Here is a 21,820-nt window from a genome sequence, read left to right as displayed (position 1 = left end):
GACTTACAATTTTTGACTTTTTTTTTTGCAAATACGATTTTTTTTCCAAATGGGCCCTTTTTTTAAAATTTTTTTTGTAGTCAAAAGAAAGCTTAGGTCCATTCCTTTAAGATATTTTTAGTCCCTTAGTGGGATGCGAGTAGGATATCTATCAAAATAAATATTTTGTAACGCAAGACATACAATTTTTTAATTTTTTTTGCAAAATCAAAATTTTTTTCCAATATGGGCCCTTTTTTAATTTTTTTTTTTTTTGCTCAAAAGAAAGCCTAGGTCCATTCCTTTAAGATATTTTTAGTCCCTTAGTGGGATGCGAGTGGGATATCTATCAAAATAAATGTTTTAACACAAAAATTGTATGTCTTGAGTTACAAAACATTTATTTTGATATATATCCCACTCGCATCCCACTAAGCGATCAAAACCATCTTAAAGGAATAGGCCTAAGCTTTCTTTATAGCAAAAAAAAAAATTACAAAAAGGGCCCATTTTAAAAAAAAATCAAAAAAGTTTTTGATTTTGCCAAAAAATCAAAAATTGTATATCTTGAGTTACAAAATATTTATTTTGATAGATATCCCACTCGTATCCCACTAAGGGACCTAAAATATCTTAAAGGAATGGACCTAAGCTTTCTTTTGACTAAAAAAAAATTTTTAAAAAAGGGCCCATTTTGAAAAAAAATTCGAATTTGCAAAAAAAAAGTCAATAATTGAATGTCTTGAGTTACAACATTTTTATTTTAATAGATATCCTACTCACATCTTCCTAAGTGACAAAATAGGTCTTAAAGGAAAAGACCTAAGCTTTATTTTGAGCAAAAAAAATTTTTAAAAAAAAGTCCCATATTGGAAAAAAATTTCGATTTTGCAAAAAAAAATTAAAAAATTGTATGTCTTGCGTTACAAAATATTTATTTTTATAGATATCCCACTCGCATCCCACTAAGGGACTAAAAATATCTTAAAGGAATGGACCTAGGCTTTCTTTTGAGCAAAAAAAAAAATTAAAAAAGGGCCCATATTGGAAAAAAATTTTGATTTTGCAAAAAAAAATTAAAAAATTGTATGTCTTGCGTTACAAAATATTTATTTTGATAGATATCCTACTCGCATCCCACTAAGGGACTAAAAATATCTTAAAGGAATGGACCTAAGCTTTCTTTTGACTACAAAAAAAATTTTTAAAAAAGGGCCCATTTGGAAAAAAAATCGTATTTGCAAAAAAAAAAGTCAAAAATTTTAAGTCTTGAGTTAAAAAATATTTATTTTGATAGATATCCCACTCGCATCCCACTAAGCGACCAAAAGGGTCTTCAAGGATAATATCTAAGCTTTTGTTTGACCTAAAAAAAAAGATTAAAAAAGGGTCCATTTTGAAAAAAAAAGTCAACAAAGTTTTTGATTTTGCAAAAAAAGTCAAAAATTTTATGTTTTGAGTTACAAAATATTTATTTTGATAGATATCCCACTCGCATCCCACTAAGCGACCAAGTAGGTGTTCAAGGAAAATATCTAAACTTTATTTTAAGAAAAAAAAAAAAAATAGCGTATTTTAAAAAAAAGTCAAAAAAGTTTTTGATTTCGGAAAAAAAATATTAAAAATTTTTTATTTTTTTTTTTAAATATTTTTTTTCGAAAGATCGAAGAAATAGCTATCTATACTATTTGGAACACATTTTGCTAAGAACAATAGGTAATAAGTTACATGGATAAGAAAAAACCCCTGTTTGACCAAATTGTCAAAATTTTACCCCCTATAACTCAGAGAGTTCTCGACCGATGTTGTTGAAAAATTGTGTCTGAGTTACTATCCAATAGAGCTAACCTTGGTGCAAATTTCATCCCGATCGGAAGACATCGATTTCAAAAGTTGGTTCACTTGACATGAAATCCCCCATATGTATATAACAAAAGTATTTATATATTAATATATCAAAGAACAAATATTCCTATGTAAGGCTAAAGGTAATAAGCTGCCATTACAAAAATTATTTATTCTTGTTTTAATCTTCAACTTTGTGTATTTTTGCGTAACATCAACAATTTACGAGTTATAATGTAATTATCTCTCGTTTTAATATTTTATACTCACCTCCATATTTTGGGAGAAAAAAATATGTTAATACCACTCATTATTAATCGACTTGTAGCGTGAGCCAGAAAAAACTGGTACACACATAAAGCGTAATAAAACTTAAACCGTTTATTTAATATTAGTTTTAAACAATTTTTAAATTTATTGAATTTTTATATAAATTTATTAAACATTAATATATTGGATTTACGATTTAATTCTTGTTTCTGTTATTCATTAGGATCTCACGCATCATGACAGGTAAGGAAATTAATATTGTTTTTGGTGCCTCGCTCGAAATCAATTCAGCTGTATTTAAATGATTTCAAATCGTTCCAGAAATATAAAGATATATTGTGTCGTCTTAAGAAAAAATGTATTTTTGGTATTGAGCCTGCTGTTACAAATGTTTGAATTCTTTGACTGCAACTGCAAATAACTTGTCCTTTAATCAGAATGTTAGAAATTACCAAAATGTGAAGTTTAAATGTAAATAAGTGGACTTCGGTCCTCAACATGGTGCGGTTTTTAGCTTCCAAGCTCTGTCCTGTAATATGGAGCTTCATACAATTTCAGCCCAGCATTTGGTTTGACACTATTCTAAATCGATCATACTTATATGTATGTTTTTCTAGACATATTCCTTGTTGGATTTTCATATATGTACATCATTTTAAAGCGATTATTTTTGACCTTACTGTGCGACGACAACTATTCATGAATAACTTTTCTTTTTATCAATAGCTATTTTTTATGCACTTTAAAATAAATGTATGAAATCCTTTGTTTTATAAAAATAATTAAAATAAACACAATCATTATTTATTGATAGAAAATTATCTAAATATAATAAAAGTAAATATTAAAACATATATTTTAAATTTTTAATGACCTACATTTATGTAAGTACATCAATGTGCTAATATCTAGATTTGATACCGATTCGAAACGGTTACGTTAATTTTGATTATTTCGATTATCAAGATTATTTCGGTAATTTTGATTATTTCGAAATTAAAGTTATATTTTATTAATTCAATAAATTCATTTTTATTAGGTTATAAGCGCGTGTATATAAAGAAGTAATTCAAAGTAAAGTTAAAATAAAAAAAAAGTATTGACAGAAAATGTCGATAAGGAGTTGCCATATGTTTAATAATAATATGTTTAATAATACTGACGGGTTATATCATACGCATACACAACATTTCTTCCCCTGCCTAAGGAGAGAACAATACCCTTGGTTTTCTTTGTCTGGCCGAACGTCTTGGTGCTGCTATTGGGTCATTGGTTGTGTCGTTTGATTCACTGCTGCTTGTAGTTGAGAAGTTTGCTGCTGGAGGTACCATGTGTTTGGGTTCCTGTGGTTCAATATCCTCCGCCTCCACGACTTCAGCCTCTATCACAGTCGCACCCTCAGATGACCTTGTTCGCAGCATAGTTGACGGTTCTCTACTGTTTGGGGTACTTGTAGCAAATTCGATGTTCATGAAAGCGTCATTATCTCTATTCGTTGATTGAGGGTTTGATAGCGCAGAGTCACCGTGCGTTGCCCACATAGTGGTTGGTTTATTTCCACATTCATCACCCCTCTTTCGCTTTTTGTCACCACTTGAGCCTCGAATTTGATCAACGTGTCTTTTAAAGAGTTTGTTCCTGAATTCTATTTGGTAGTGGAGATCGCCTATGCGGGTTCTAATAACACCCGGCAGCCATTTTTCCATTCTGGGGTTACCGGACAAAAAATATACTGGTTGGTTAGGTTCGAATGTTCGAAAGTTTGGGTTGAAATCGATATATTGTTTTTCATTCATTTTGCTGGTAGTGCTATCTGGTCGAACCAAGTTTAACCGTGAGCGCAGTAGTCGTCCCAAAAACAGTATTGATGGTGGTTGGCCAGTTCCAGCATGCGGTGCATTTCTGTACTGCCGTAAAAACTTATTAATGTTGCTTTGGATAGAAGACTTCGTCGAGCCCATAGCTTTAAGGGCATTTTTTATGGTTTGGACGCTTCTTTCTGCCTGTCCGTTAGTCGCCGGGTGGTACGGTGCCGTTTGCTTATGATATACCACCCCACTTACTTTCAAAAAGTTACAAAATTCAGCGGATGAAAAGTTGGTCCCATTGTCGGACACTACAGTTTTTGGAACACCGTACGCGCTGAAGATTTCATCCAAGATTTGAGTTGTCGCACTTGATGTAGTTGAAGTTGTAATTTTTACCTCCATCCATTTGCTATAGGCGTCAGTTACAATCAGTAGCATTACTCCTAAGAAGGGGCCAGCGTAATCAATGTGAATACGATCCCAAGGTCCACTAGGGTACTCCCAGTGGTGATAACCAAATTTCGTTGGTTTGTTTGCGTGGATTGCACACGAGTTGCAGGATTTTGCCACATTCTCAATATCGCTATCGATACCGGGCCAATATACAAAAGAGCGCGCCAGACCCTTCATTTTCACAATGCCAAGGTGCGCCGCATGCAAGTCATTTAAGATTTTCTCACGCAGTTTACTCGGTATTACGATTCTATGTTCGAAGACTAAACATCCAGCAGAGAGTGTGTAGTTTTCTTCAGGTGACTTATATCCAGCGTTTTTAAGACTTCGACCTGCTTCTAAGGTTTGAACGATCTTGCCCAAAGTAATATCTTTTCTAGTTTCCCGGGCAATAGCTTCCGCTCTAATTGGTAGTTGGTTCACCTGGGCAATAATAAAATTGTCAAATGCGTCGAATTCTTATTCATTAGGATTTATACTAGATATGTTATGTACCCTTTGAGGTATTCTTGAACAAAAATCAGCATTGGTATTTGCCTTGGTTGGCTTATACACGACGTCATAGTTAAAGTTGCTTAAGAAATCTGAGTAGTTTGCCATTCGACTTACGCACAACGCAGACAACCCTTTTTCGGGGTGCAAAATTTGTGATAACGGTTTATGATCCGTTATTAATGTAAAGTGTCTGGCATATACATACTTGAAAAACTTTTTTACAGCCCACACGATCGCCAACGCCTCTTTATCAATTTGTGGGTATCTTGTCTCTGTTTCAGTCATAGTGCGGCTTGCGTAGGCAATTGGTCTCTCCAGGCCATTTTCAAGTTTATGCGACAATACCGCCCCAAGTCCGTATTTGCTTGCGTCGGTGGCCAATATTAGAGGAAGGGTAGGGTCGTATGGGATTAAAACCTGTGGTGATATAAGTATGTCTTTAATTTTAGTATACGCCTCATCCGCATTTATATTCCATATGAATTCTTTTTGAAGTAACATATCTCTTAGTGGCCTTGATGTTGTAGCTAAGTTAGGTATAAACGCATTATAATAGGTAGCTTTGCCTAAGAACAGTTGAAGCTCTTCAGGTGTTGTAGGCTTTGGCGCATTTTGAATGGCTTCAATATGTTTGTTGGATTTATGGATGCCATACCGGTCAATTTTATGGCCCAAAAATTCTACCGTTGGGGTAGCAAACACACACTTTTCTCGATTTAAACGAAGCCCCTCTTCCTTCATTTTGTCCAGTATTGATCGAAGACTTAAAATCATATGTTGGAAGTTATCCGCATACACGAGAATATCATCAAAAAAACATAGGACGTTTGGTATGTCCTTTAACAAATTTTCCATGCGCCTCTGCCAGATTGCAGGGATGTTAGCAGCGCCGTAAACTGCCCTAGTTGGCCGGATTAGTCCATGAGTTGGTGTATTTAGCGTGAGTACATGTGCGAATTCGTCGTCTATTGTCAAGTGTGAGTACGCGTCCGTCACATCAAGATGGCAAAAAATCGTTGAACCTCGTATTCTGTTCAGTAGATCCTCTATTTTTGGAATTGGGTGTTCGTCGTCTATTGTCAAGTGTGAGTACGCGTCCGTCACATCAAGATGGCAAAAAATCGTTGAACCTCGTATTCTGTTCAGTAGATCCTCTATTTTTGGAATTGGGTGTTCATCAATGATTATACGTGGATTCACTGTCGGCTTATAATTACCTGTTATGCGAATGCCTCCACCTTTTTTTGTCACAACATGCGTTGTTGAAGCCCATTCGGAGTACTCAACTCTTTTGTATAGGCCAGCTGTTATTTTCTTATCAATTTCTTTTATATAAGCTTCTCTGAGTGCCAACGGAACCTCACGTGCCCTTGCAAAAATTGGGGTGGCATCTGGCTTAAGGTGTATTTTTGATGGTGGTCCTCTTAGTTTACCTGCAACTTTGCTAAATATATTTTTAAATTCATCAAGTAACCGATTCAGTTGCTCTTGCTGTTGTGAGGTCATTTCCGGAGATGTTGTTGTAATGCTGTTCACCTGGTTGGATGTTGTAAATATTTTAACAAAGTCGATTTCTTTTGCAAAATTTGTTATCCACTCTCTGCCCATTAGGGTGTCGAACTTGCCGTCTACGATGTATAAGTTAAGCCTGCAGAGGGTGTTTCCAATACATACATTGACAGGAAGGCGACCCATACAATTTACTTTGTGGCCAGAATAGCTTGTAAATTGTCTGTCTGTTGCTTGCAGTTTACAAAAAGGCTTAATTTTTCGTATCGAATTTATACTCATTATAGAACAGGGAGAGCCAGTGTCCAGTTCCATCTTCACAGCATAACCATCTACAAGTGTGGTTATTAACTTTCTTTCATTTGATCCTATCAAGTTAACAATCTCAATTTTATTGAGTTTTTGCACCATGTCGGTTGGATCTTCTCCCTCTGATTCTGATATGCGATGTGTTTTACTTCGACACATTTTTGAAATATGTCCTACCTTTCCACACCGATAACACTTGGCTTGTCTAAATTTACAATAATTCCTTGGATGTCTACCACCACATCCCGAGCACTGTGCACCGTGCGAAGTGGTCTTACCTTTAGCAGAATTTCGTTTATAATCCACCAGTGAGGGTTGCAGTCTATGTATCTCCTCTTCATGAGACTGTTCTGATGTTGATGGGTTGATTTCTGTCGTCGTGGTGTGTGTAAGTTCCATATTGTGCGCAATTTCGTACGCTGCTGCAAACGTTTCAGGTTTCTTACTGATGATTTCATCACATACGTCGCGTGATCTCATACCACACAGGAGCTGCTCTGTTAACATTCGGTCGAGGAAATTATCATACTCGCAGTGAGCAGCATTTTGTTTTAGGCGCAAAGCAAAGTTTGCAATTGGTTCATCCTTGTCCTGTATTACTTTGCGAAATTTAATACTCTCCGCATATTTATTTTTCTTGTTATCAAAATGATTAGTTAGTGTATTTTTAATTTCGTCGAATGTTAATGATTCTGGGCTCTTCGGGCTAATTAGTATTTTCAATGCGTTGTTAAGTTCTGCCCCCATGTGTACACGTGTGTAATTGTGGTATTCAGCCACAGATATTTTGGACAGTTGCAATGCCCATTCAAAACGTTGAAAATAGTCGGCTACCGATGCACCATCACCTCTTTTAAATTCCGGCATAGAAAAAGCAGGTGACTTTACAGAAGTCGGCATCGAAGGATTCATGTCCGCAACAGCCGCTTGTGTTGCATCTATAACTGCTCTGCGTATAGCTTCAGCTAAAGAGTCCGTTAAATTCTTCAGCTCCATATTCTCCATTGATTAGCTTCCTTTAATCCCACTTCTGACACCAATTTTATATTTTCGAAATTAAAGTTATATTTTATTAATTCAATAAATTCATTTTTATTAGGTTATAAGCGCGTGTATATAAAGAAGTAATTCAAAGTAAAGTTAAAATAAAAAAAAAGTATTGACAGCAAATGTCGATGAGTTGCCATATGTTTAATAATAATATGTTTAATAATACTGACGGGTTATATCATACGCATACACAACAGTATTTTGGCTTATTATTTAATGATAAAGACAATTTCTTATAAAGTTTACATAGATGGTATTATATTACATTTTAAAATCCGAAAATGTCAATGAAATCAATTATCGAAATAAAAAAAAATATTTTTACTGGTAACTGTATTTTTTTTTGTTAACGGCAGTCGAGATGAAAGGGTAGTTTAGGTTAACGATAGTTTAGCGGTAACGGTACCCAACATTGGTTAATATACATATACTGACAAATTTGAGGTTATGAAGTAAATTGGCTTAAAACACACATTTATTTGAACAATTCAGTTTTATTGCTACCAATGTAAAGTAGAAATATGGGTATTAATAATGGAATATGATATCGGGCAAATGTCCACTTTCACGTAAATACGGTTTTTGGTTGCATAGCATCTGAATCGATTGCAGTATCAAAAAAAGCAAATGTGTTGGAATCCACTGCCCGATTTGAATTAGATTCCCTGAATAAATCAGCTGCAGTTGCCATTGAACACTTCATCACATTGTAGGGTATATACACTGACTCAAACAATTGTCCATACCCCATTCAGCTGAAAATATATTTGATTATAATTCGGAAAATACTTACCTCATTTTAATAAAATAAATGTTTTTTAAAAGTCCATCAAGTGATTATAAAAATTGCCAATTAATAGCAAAATAAAAAAGGTTTACATTTATTTTTAACAAAAAAATTAAAAATAGTTCAAAATATTAACTAAAAAATTGTCCGTACTAGAGTGTCCAAAAAACCGGCAAATTTAAAAAACCGGTTTGCGGTTTAACCGAAAAAGTCTGTTTTTGAAAAAACCGGTTTCGATTATTGTCTTTTAAAAAAACCGGTTAACCGGTTTGTATTAAATTTTTATTTAATGGAAATTTAGCATTTTTGAATTCTTTATGCAATTATTTTATATCTTTTAAGAAATGTTCTCAAATGCTACAATTTTCTATAAAATAATCAATACTAGGATCGCCTGGTGGTCGCAATTCGACCACTTTTTGGGTCGGATTTATATGCAAATGCATGTTTTTTCTTGAACGTCCCAATACTATGTAAACTAATTATGTATCCGAATCACACAATTTGCTTTAAAATGTCATCGATTTGTTAGGGCTTATTTTTGCATATTTTATTGATACAACATATTTTGTTATATTTTACATCGAAATGCATATTTCTATGCATATTATCCCAATTTTTTATAAAAATAAAATTTTTTGTCGTGAATGAGCAATAATTGTCTCGACAAAAAAAAAAGTTTTTCTGTTAGTGGACATCGAGAACTACCAATTGAAAATTATCATATCGAAAAAATTTTCTTCAAAAAAGTTTAGAGTTTTTTAAAGTGTCAAAAATTCATTAATTGTATTAAAAACATTCATATTTGTTTTCACTGAAATTTTGATTAATAAGATTTCGTTACAGAAAGATTTTGTGATTTGACATACACAATTACCGCTCTTCGCAGGTATTTATTACAAGATGGATTGATGCTACTTTACAGCATGATCAACATTTTGATGATTTAAAAGGCAAGTCGCATAATAACGGCTCTAAAGATTAGAGCCAAGATATTAGGACAATTATAATTTAAAAACTTTAACAACGTAATTCTTAGTATAATTTAAAGAGTCCTAAATGCTGGGTATTATACTGAGTATTTTTTGGGCATTGAGCGATTTATAAATAAGTATTTTATGTTTCTGCACAAAAATATAAGTGCATATTTTTAAATTTTTATGACATATTTTGATTTTTTTGAAGCATATTTTGCGCATATTTTCCAATAATAAATGCATGAAAATCCGCCCGTACTTATTAGTTATTTTATGCTGGCGAATTTTTTTCTCAAAAATAACTCATATATATCTATAGATGTTCTATGCGTTTTAAATCTTAACGTTGTAGAGGAGCCATTTTCGCACAACCATAGAAGTGTGCTTTGGGTCATTGCGTTCAGGAAATGATAGTCGTCTTTTTTTTTTCTTAACGTTGTAGAGGAGCCATTTTCGTACAACCATAGAAGTGTGCTTTGGGTCATTGCCCAAATTAGCTATCATATTTTCTATTAAAATAACTAAATTTGTCCATCTTCTTTATCATAATATGCTGTTTTTAAATACACATGTATATTTATTTATAGGGTACGGACAATTTTTTGAGTTTATATTTTGAACTATTTTTAATTTTTTTGTTAAAAATAAATGTAAACCTTTTTCGATTAAATTATGTGAATAAAAAAGCTGCTCAAATTTAACGAGTAAATTTAATAGTAAAATTTCACATTTAAAATTCGTTGTTCACTAGTATAGCGTGCCAAGCCTAAAATTTACCAGGTTTTCACTAAATAAATGTCATAGGATGACAGCCCAATGACTGACATTTCAACATTTGATAGTTAATTTACTTCATAACTACAGATATGCCCCCACCTTAGAAATAAAATAATAAAATTATTTAAAAAATCATCAAATGTAGAAATTATGGCAAAAATAACATAATAACCCCCTGTCTATACCTGATAAATTTTTATCATGATAAACGTCAAAATCGTTGTCATTATAAAAAATTATCCAGTACTAGCAGACCCGGTGCGCTTCGCCACCCCAATTAGAAGAATGAAATAGTACTATTAAGTCTCCCTTTGTGAATCTAATTGTAAATGTCTAATTTCATATTTCTGGGTCCATTATTATAGAAAATGCAAAAGAAAGTTACCACTAAAGTCACCTTTTGTGAATTCAAATTCATTTAAAATCATGTGTGCCTAAAATTATTATAAAATATTCAAAAAGTACCATTGCAATAAACAAATAGTACCATTGATTATCACTTCTGAATTCGCATTCACTAAACGATAACCCGTCAATTTTGAATTTTAAATTTGTATAGCCTTTCCTATATTATCAACTAATTTTGTTTCTATAACAATTAATATTTAAAAATTATCACAAAACCCAAAAAAAAAAACGAAACCGCGGTTTTGAAATTCTTTGGTTTTTTGGAAACGCTAGGTCCATTATTATAGTAAATTCACAAAAGTACGTATGAGAACAAAGAAAAAGTACCAAGCGCCTTGAATTTCCACTCACTTGGGACCATAGACGCCTAATTTCATATTTCTATGTCCATTATTACAGAAAATTCATAAAGTTCCATTAGAATATATAAAAAGTACCAAAAAGCCCCCACTTGTGGTTTCCCACTCACTCCCATATAAGCTTAATTTCATGGCTTTAGGTTAATTGGTGAAGAAATTACAAAAAGTACCATTCGAATAAAGAAAAAGTACCAAAAAGTCTATCCCTAGAATTCTCACTCACTTTAGAACATATACGATTAATATCATGTTTCTAAGTTCATTGTTATAAAAAATTCAAAAAAGTACCATTAGAATAAAGAAAAAGTACCAAAAAGTCTCCCCCTGGAATTCTCACTCACTTTAGAACATTAATTTCGATTAATTTCATATTTTTATGGCCATTATTACAGAAAATTCAAAAAGTACCGCTACAATATACAAAAAGTACCAAAAATCAGGCACTTGTGGATTCCCACTCACTCCGGTCCATATAAGCTTTACTTCATGTTTCTAGGTTCATTGGTGAAGAAATTACAAAAAGTACCATTCGAATAGGGAAAAGGTACCAAAAAGTCTCCCCCTAGAATTCTCACTGACTTAGGACCGTGTATGCTTAATTTCATGTTTCTAAGTCCATTGTTATACAAAATTAAAAAAAGTACCATTATAATAAAGAAAAAGTACCATGAAGTATCCGCTAAATTTTCAATCACATAGGACCATATACGCTTAATTACATATTTCTAGGTCCAAGTACCATTATAATATAGAAAAAGTACCAAAAAGCTGTCAATTGTAGATGCCCACCCACTCTGGCCCATGTAAGCTTTATTTCATGTTTCTAGGTTCATTGGTGAAGAAATTACAAAAAGTACCATTCGATTAAAAAAAAGTACCAAAAATCTCTCCCTAGAATTCTCACTGACTTAGGACCGTGTATGCTTAATTTCATGTTTCTAAGTCCACTGTTATAGAAAATTAAAAAAAAGTACCATTATAATAAAAAAAAGTACCATGAAGTATCCGCTTGAATTTTCACTCACATAGGACCATATACGCTTAATTTCATGTTTATAGGTCCTTTATTGTAGAAAATTCAAAAAGTACCATTATAATATAGAAAAAGTACCAAAAAGCAACCACGTGTGGATTCCCACCCACTCGGGCCCATGTAAGCTTTATTTCATGTTTCTAGGTTCATTGGTGAAGAAATTACAAAAAGTACCATTCGATTAAAGAAAAAGTACCAAAAAGTCTCCCCCTAGAATTCTCACTTACTTAGGACCATATATGCTTAATTTCATGTTTCTAAGTTCATTGTTATAGAAAATTCAAAAAAGTACCATTAGAATAAACAAAAAGTACCAAAAACTCTCCCCTTAGAATTCTCACTCACTTAGAACCATATATGCTTAACTTCATATTTCTATGTCCATTATTACAGAAAATATAGAAAAAGTACCAAAAAGCAGTCACTTGTAGATTCCCACTCACTCCGGTCCGTATAAGCTTAATTTCATGTTTTTAGGTTCATTGGTGAAGAAATTACAAAAAGTACCATTCGAATAAAGAAAAAGTACCAAAAAGTCTCCCCCTAGAATTCTCACTCACTTAGGGCCATATATGCTTAATTTCATGTCTCTAAGTCCATTGTTATAGAAAATTCAAAAAAGTACCATTAGAATATAGAAAAAGTACCAAAAAACCCACACTTGTGGTTTCCTACTCACTCGGTTTATATATAACAGGGACCCGAAATTACTGTTATTTTTTTTTAAACAAGCAATTGGTTATAGAAAAAATAACTGCAAAAAAATAGGTCCCGTAATAACAATTATAAATAACTCAAAAAAATTTTAGTCTATGATAACCATTATGAAAAAATTTAATTTTGTTAGGTCTTTGATAACCATTATGAAAGATTTTTATATTTTTTGGTCTTCAATAATCATAATGAAAGATTTTTATTTATTTCGGTCTCTGATAACCATTATGAAAGATTTTTATTTTTTTTGGTCTTCAATAACCATTATGAATGATTTTTATTTTTTTGGTCTTTGATAACCATTATAAAAAAAATTTATTTTTTGGTCTTCGATAGACTACAGCCATTACAAATATTTATACCCTACACCACCATAGTGATATAGCGTATAGTGCCCCAAGGACGAAGTCTATTTAATTTGGTTAGAATCCGTCTATTATTTCTCCTAGCCCCCAAACGATTGTCCTATCTGAAAATAGATAATCCCTCATAAATATCTTAGTTATATAGATATCCAAACCAAATTCAGCACAAATAAGTTTTATATAAGCCGAACTCTCACTACTAAATTTTGTGACGATTGGTCCATAATTAGTCATAGCTCCCATAAAAGGCCCACTTCCGAAAAGCATTTTAACGAGTATAGATTTCTTAAAAAAGTTGGTATTCAAATAAAATTTAGCACAAATAACTTTCATATATATAGAAGACATGTCACTTAATTTTATGCCGATTGGTCCATAATTAGTCATAGCTCCCACATATTGCTCATTTTAAAAGAAAACTGTTTATAATCATAAATATTCTTAATTCTTATGAAATTCTGAACCAATTTATATTTCTCTGTCTATTTTAAAATACAAGAAAACCAGGTCCATGCGACCAAAAAACTTTGTCGGTACTCAAAATGTTTACGGAAGACCAAAAAAAATAAAAATCTTTAATAATAGTTATCAAAGACCTAAAAAAATAAAAATATTTTATAATGGTTATTGAAGACCTAAAAAAATAAAAATATTTTATAATGGTTATTAAAGACCTAAAAAAATAAAAATCTTTCATAATGGTTATTGAAGACCAAATAAAATAAAAATCGTTTATAATGGTTACCAAAGACCAAAATAATATTGGTTATTTTTAACTGTTATTCAGGGACCATTTTTCAAAAATTCTTGATAAACAATTATTTCAGGATTTTTTCCAATATTGGTTATAACAGTTATGTCCCTGTATATAAGCTTTATTTTATGTTTCTAGGTTCATTGGTGAAGAAATTACAAAAAGTACCATTCCAATAAAGAAAAAGTACCAAAAAGTCTCCCCCTAGAATTCTCACTCACTTAGGACCATATATGTTTAATTTCATGTTTCTAAGTCCATTGTTATAGAAATTTCAAAAAAGTACCATTAGAAGAACAAAAAAGTACCTATAGTTCTGTTCACACATTTTGGTACCTAAATATTATACCCTATGCCTAACACAAACTTCACTCAGATACAGATCAGCTAACTTTAATGTCGATAAGTGCAATAATTTAAAATATTAAAAAAGTACCATTAGGAGAAAAGTACCAATTTCCCTTTTCTTCCTCGAACACCCCTCAAGTTCGACCTTTAAAAATATTCCATTTTGCCAAAATTGTTTATGCTACAGACATGTCTCAAAATATTAAAATCTGTGTTAATGTGCCCAAGAAAAAATATATTTTAAAAAAGTACCAAACTGTTTACCCAATATACACCTTGGCACTCGAGTTCCAAATAACACCCTGTTAGTTAATTTTTGTATGAATCCAGGAACCAGTGTTAAAAAAATTATCAAAATTGGCTTAATAATTTCAATAAAATGTATTTTTCCGATTTTATCCCCTTTTTGGTACCTTTTTTATCCCCATTGCTTTGGTAAAATTTAATTCAAATAAATTTCTGTATCGTGGTGGGATCTCATAATAAAATATTCGTATGCCTATGTCAAATTATAGAAAAACATATTTTATGAAAAAGTACCAAAAATAAACACAATTTTTATCCCTTAAGGGTTCGAATTTCCAAAAAGTACCAAACTTATATTTTTTATTTTTTGATAAGTAAAGAATGCGATTTAAAATTTGTTTATATGTTTATTGGTTTAAAAGATACATAGGGTGCAAAAAAAGTACCAAAATACAGTTTTTACCCGTTTTCTCCCCTAAATGTTTCGAATTTCGAAAAAGTACGAAACACCTGTCAGCTTATTTTTTAAATGGAGTAACATGCAACTTTAAGTTTTTTTGTATCTTTATTAGTTTTGAAGATATAAGGTTACCGAATTTACCCGTTTTTACCCTTTTTTACCCCCTAAACGTTCGAATTTCCAAAAATCCCTTCTTATCGGATCGTTTTGGGGAGGGAGGAACCCACAGTTAAAATTTCGTGATTCTAGCTTCAGCCGTTTGGGCTGTGCGATGATGAATCAGTCAGTCAGTAACGTTACTCTTTTATATATATAGATAGTCCCCATTTATTAGTATTATTGCTTCGTTATGACAAAATTGTTAGTGCTTTTGTCTTGACAACAAACGTCATTAATTGTTATAATAAATATTCGTCAAGTATAGACATGAGGTAATATCGGGAGCAAAATATGTATATTCAAATAAGTGATATTCTGGTCCAACTCTTTTTACCAGTTCAACATATTTTTTGCACTCATAAGTTATTATCAATAACTATTTCTGATAAATTTCGATTTTCTAGGTCTTCTCGTTAAGGCATTTTAATTCAATCAACAAATACTATTTGGAAAAAATGTCAGTCCTCTAGTTTCAATACTCTAGGCCTCCTGTCCAATTTCATTGAAAGCATTATATAAATATTTATTCGCATTTATGTATTTTTCAGATGTGGTCCTTATATGGAAGCTATGACCTATCAAGGGGAGCTTCGACGTTTAAAAGCAATTAAAATACGAGGATGCTTAAAAAACCGAAATGTTCCACAAATATTTATTGCTAATAGCTAACTTATTAGTATTTTAAGTATTCTTTTACTATTACTAATAAAATGTTTGGTCAAAACTAAAACAGAATTAATTTCTTCTACACATTACAATAACTAGCGTCCTAAAGCCACCGGTCTATATTGAGGTCACGTTTGCTGATAACTACGAATAGCAGCACTAACAATTCATAAAAATTTTTAAAATGTTGCTAGAAGGGTATAGCAAAATTTTAAATTTTTTATCAGCCTTATCACGATAATAAATGACGTGCAAAATCTACAATTGTTAAATATTGAGAGATTACTATTTTCTTTCGGAGAATTTATTGAATTCAACCGACAAGGAAGGAGAATGTATAAAAAGAGTACTCAAAATTCTCAAAACCCCAAAGAATGATGACTAAATTTATTTTATAAATTCATAAGTATCACGTGTAAATTTGATTCCAAATATAAGGCTTTGAACTGTATATAGTTTGTAAGTAAATTGAACCACAAATCAACAAAATATGAAATAGTTAAATGTAAAAAACATATGTACTTATAGAAACCACACTTTAAAAATAACTCAATATATTAAAATTACTCATACTGATGTTGTAAAATATTCTCTTAAAAATTCTTTACAAACCAATATTTAATTTGTAAAAAAACAAAATGAGAATAACTCTCAAAATTTCTGGTATCTTGTAAAATATTTGACTATTCGTTGACAGCAAGGCGAATTTATAGAAGGTGACGACAGAACTACAACAAATACAACATATACAAAAACAACACGTACTTTGTTTTTGTAAAAAGATAAGTGAACTGTCAAAGTTGCCTGTGGTTGTTTTTGCTTTTGGGTTTGTTGTATTTTTCGCCACAACAAACACAAGTGAATTGACAGTTCACTTGTCTAAACAACTGAATAAAAAAAATAATCAACTGTTCTTCTGTCGTCACCTTCTATAGATTCGCCTTGGTTGACAGTATCAAAAATGCTCACACTTTATTTAATGTGAATAAAAATGTTTGTATACAAGAAAAATTTTTTTTTTTTTTTTATATTTTAATTTTGATCAATATTTAGAAGAACAATTAATACAAGTTTTCGCACTTGCACGGTTGTTAAACGCGTTTCTTCAGTGGACATAATAGGAATGAAAATAATTTTATTTTAATTAGTATTATTTTGTTAATATGTATTTCATTTCATATCTAAATAGATTACTTACAATGATTTAGCGAAAATTAGTTTAATATGGTATAAATGGTATAAATGTTAGTAGACTATTTTTTCAATTCTTATGACACTGTTAAATCTAAAATACCACCTATTAATTCTAATCAATATTATGACAATACGAAATTTTAGCGTCATGATTATGACAACGCGTCTAACCATGAGAGCACCTTCGTTGTTTATATCTCCCATTCCATCTCATTAAATAATGACGTTTTTAGACCATATTGAATAAAAAAAAAAATTCAGAATTTTTTAATACATCTCAGCATAATCGTTAAATACCGTTTAATAAATTTTGTCTAATAATTCAAGCGTAAATGTTTTTATGTTTAAAAAAATTTAATTAAATGCAAGTACATACTTCAAATGTGTACTCTTTTTTCTCTATTTTTCACTTCAAAGAGGCCAATAATTAAGATTATTTAACAATGACTTAACAAATTTAAAGCGTAAATATAAAAGTTAACTTATACATTTATAGAGGTTTTAAAACAAAGTATTTAATCTGAATTTGAGAGAATCGAGCGTAGTAATCATTTGTTTATCTTCATTCATGCCAAAATGATAACAATTGCACACAGTTGGCATGATAATTTATTTATTTAAAACTCATTCAAAATTTTAAGAGAGTAGTGTTTTTTTAATTCATACCCTACACTAGAGAATTGGCAAAATGACTATATTTGTTGAAATATGTATTCTCTATCAAACAAAAATTAAACTTCGTATTCTTTAAACTATATCGAGTTTTTTTTTTTTAATTAAAAATTAAAATTGTAATGAAAATTAGATGAAATTAAAATTTTCAAAAACAAATTGAAAAATATTTGCCGATAAATAAATAATTCAATGGTTGTCAAGAGAAAAAGTTATAAGTTAGTTAATGTATCCATATCTTAAAGCAACAATACCCCCTTATCAACCATACAACTCATCTTAAGTATTATATATTTTCCCTTCTAAGACGACGACTCATCGAATCTACCGACGATTGTAGTTATGTTGCATGTTCTAACTTGTCTAGTGCTTCAAGATCGACGATCAAGAATGCCCGAAAGAATATTAAAATGGTGCGCAATAAACATAATTAAACTTCTAGCGAAAAGAGTTGACTTGCCAAAGACCTCACTATAGTAGAGGAGTTTGAAGGTAGGAACTCCTCTACTATATAAAGGCAAGAAGGTAGTTCACCTTCAATCGATACCGATGATAAGTCCTAAGTGTCATGGATAAATTTAATGTTTAAAAGATAAGTGATGATGAAAGGAACTTTAAGTAGTTAAAAAAGCTTATATTACTGTACAGCGTCTCTCTAGTAAAGGATGTAAAGGTTGTAACGAGAAGCTCAAGAAGGGAATAGAGAAATGGGCTCAAAATAAGAAGTATGGCGGTCCATCTCGACACATTAGATAAAAGTATGCAATGACTGGTAAGATGGACCAATATGATGTAAAACCCAAATACACATTGTTGGCTATAGCGGAAGATAAGTTTCAGCTGACCAGTAGCTTATTCTTTCCCATAAGCGCGAAACGAAATTAACTAACTAAATAAACTTTCAACAAATCTCGAAGTAATTGGTTATATAAGTCAATCAGTATTGTGCAGACAGGCACACTTTCAGAACCGATGGGCAATCCCGCTCAGTATTTAGCATATATCTTCGCTGATACGGTAATTAAGAAACGGTTGACTAATGATTTTCTCTACGTTATAAATATATTGCAATATAAACACTTGTTTTATGGGTCGATTATGGATGGCAGTTGCTCAAATGATATTACAAACTGGCAACCAGAAATTTGAGCTTGCCCTCTGGCAACGCAATTGAAGTTCGGCTGCCATCCATAATCAACCCATAATACAACCGTTTAAATTACAATATATAACGTAGAAAAGCTCCCTATATATGTGATGAGGAAGATTATTTGGATCCGACAGTAGACACGACCCAATCCGCCCTACAATCAGGCCACGATCAGGATATCAACTTCAAAAAATTGATTATGTTTCCCAAATAGAACTGACAATGTAAAAATGCATACACCTAAAATTAAGGGGCCATTATGGATAGGAGCGTGTCATGTGGGAGGATATGTGCTGAACATTGGTGTATTCTTAAAACTCGGTTGGAACTATTAATCACTGAATGCATAAGAAGCAACGATACTCAAGATGATCTACAGTACCCATCAGATGGCTGGGCAATAATCCATTCGGAAAGCACCTACCCATAGTAAAAAAAACTACTAGGGCTATAGAAGTATTGCGAGGTGGAGGTTAAGACAAATCCAAGACAATTGGCTGTATATCTTGAAATATCATACTGAAATTTGACTTAGAAATTCAAAAACTGAAAATTATTACTATTTGGCGTTTATTTTACTCCGAGTGTGGTTAAACTAGGATTCCATTACAGTAATTATGACTTACCTGCATAACCAACTTTGCACGATATTTTGTGCAGGTAAGATAAAAATGCAGTTAACCTTAATACACTTACGTGCTCATTTATGCTGGTAAGTGCTTTTAAGTTTACTGCCCAAAAAAGCAGCTAACGGCAAATAATTTACATGAAGCTTTGTGATTTTTCCGTATAAACATAACGAAAAATTTTGTTATTTTAGCTACGTTTCAAATTATTAAGAAGTTGCAAACTTCTCATTGTTTCAAAATCGTATTTTCCTTATTTTGTTTTGATTTAATTTTCTATTAGGCAGCTAAATGAAATTTTTTTCATGAAAACCAGTTATAGCTTCCAAAAGTATTATGTACTTATCTTAAATGTGCATGTATGAACAATGCACTTAAATTAACGAATTTATATGGAGTTTGATAAATAAATATACAAAGCACAAGTTTTGTGCACTTATATGCAAAATGCACTTAAGTGAAAGGCAGGTAAGTCAAAACTACTGTATATCCATGTTGTTGTTGTTGTAGCAGCAGTGATTGCTGAGTTGACAGCCCTTGGCCGAGTGAACTCGGGTCATGGGAATGTATATCCATAATTTGTTTTGGTTCTAAAGGGTCTTCCAATAGGGACTTCTGAACATTCACAGTTGTTAGCGGCCAAGGTCTATTAATATGTTCTGTGCAGCTCTACAATAATATAAAAACATAAGGAAAAACAGGCATTTTGTCTGTGTAAAACTATACCACAATGTATATAGAGGTGTCACGAGACGAGAAAATAATCTCGTTTTTTATTTGTCTCTTTCTTTATTAACTGCCCTTTTCATTGTTTTGTTTATTTATTTGTTTTGATTACATTACTTTGTCTACCATATTCGTGGTGGCTAAAATAAACAAACATTTTGACAAGCGCAGTATGTTAACACAAAGGAGCAAAAACGAACATCTGATTAGTGGCACAGACCTTATTAATAGACCTTGATAGCGTCATTATGTTATGTCATTTATTCAGATTGTTTTGTTCAACAACACGTGCAAATGATAAAATTGTTTCATCAAAATGGTTGTTCTGTTCGGGCAACGTACCACGCGCTTTGATCATTTTACGGTGAGGCCCATTTCTGGATGATTGAGAACATCCAATGCATCCCGAAAAATTCAATGTTTGTTGTGGATTTTGGGCTGGCTTGAGAACGACGTTGGCCAGGCCATCATTGTCGATGGCGAACGCTATAGTTCGATTATAACTACTTCATTTGACCTGAATTAGATGGTATGCCACATTGGACATTCTGCACGAGCGATTTGAGGGCATGGTCATCTTACTTGGAGGTGATGTGAACTGGCCACCGAGATAGTGCGATTTGACTTATTTGATTGGCGTTATCTTAGAGTTTCCAAAAAACCGAAGAATTTCAAAACCGCGGTTTCGGTTTTAAAAAATTGAAAACCGATCGGTTTCGATCGCTTTTGTGATAATTTATTAAATATCAAGTCTTATAGAAACAAAATTAGTTGATAATATAGGAAAAGCTAACAAATTTAAAATTCAAACTTGATGGGTGTTCAAGAGGATAAAGGAAAATTGCTACTATTTCTGTTAATGGTAATTTTTTAATATATTAAATTATCAGTAAAGAAATAATCAATTGTTTTATAATACCAAAAAAGGAAAACTAAACCAAATTAATGAGTACTTTTTCGTTCTTCAAAATGGTACTTTTTGAATTTTCTATAATATTGAATAGTTGGCAATTGTACTATTTCTTTATTTTAATAGTACTTTTCGAATATTTTATAATAATAAACCTAAAAATTCGCAAAATGTGAATTTAGTGGTACATTTTTTTTGCATTTTCAATAATAATAGGCCCAGTGCTGAGTGGGAATACAAAATGTGGGTCTTTATGGTCCTTTTTTAATTCTAATAATAAGTTTCGAATGAGCTAGAATCCACATTACAATGAACCAATAAACTTGAAACTAGAGACATGTTATTCTGAATTATTATTAATTCAGAAAGTCAGACTTAATAATACTAATTTTTTTCTTCTAATTGGGGTCAGCACCGGCTCAACCAGTACTCCATACTTTTATTGGATATTTGAAAATAACTAAGTCTTTGTTAAAAACACTTTGCATTCTTTTTTTAAATTAAAAAAATAAACAGTCATTTAAATTTTAATTGTCAGGAAATACTTGGATGAAAAAGTTTGTTTTTCATTTCTAAATTTTTAATTTTTCTACTGAAAATAGATTAAAAGTCAAAACCGAGGAATAATTGTCGGTTTCGGTTTTAGGCCTTGAAAAACCGCGGTTTCGGTTTCGATTTAAACCGAACACGAAACTCTAGGTTATCTCAGTTGCTAATCAATGCGAATAAACCACAAACCCCTGCGGTCCTCACCATTCCATTAAAGAATTC

The 21,820-nt window shown here is 31.8% G+C and overlaps 1 protein-coding gene across 2 annotated transcripts in view; it reads right to left on the bottom strand.

The window, feature by feature from the left end:
- Pih1D1 (PIH1 domain containing 1) overlaps positions 1-21,820 on the bottom strand; it is a 53,326-nt gene that overhangs the window by 11,777 nt on the left and 19,729 nt on the right. The gene's annotated exons all lie outside the window — the stretch shown is intronic.

The sequence above is a fragment of the Calliphora vicina genome, chromosome 2, assembly GCF_958450345.1.
Source record: "Calliphora vicina chromosome 2, idCalVici1.1, whole genome shotgun sequence".
Lineage (NCBI taxonomy): Eukaryota > Metazoa > Arthropoda > Insecta > Diptera > Calliphoridae > Calliphora > Calliphora vicina.
The sequence above is the reverse complement of the archived record's forward strand: the minus strand, read 5'-3'. Positions and strand labels throughout refer to the sequence as shown.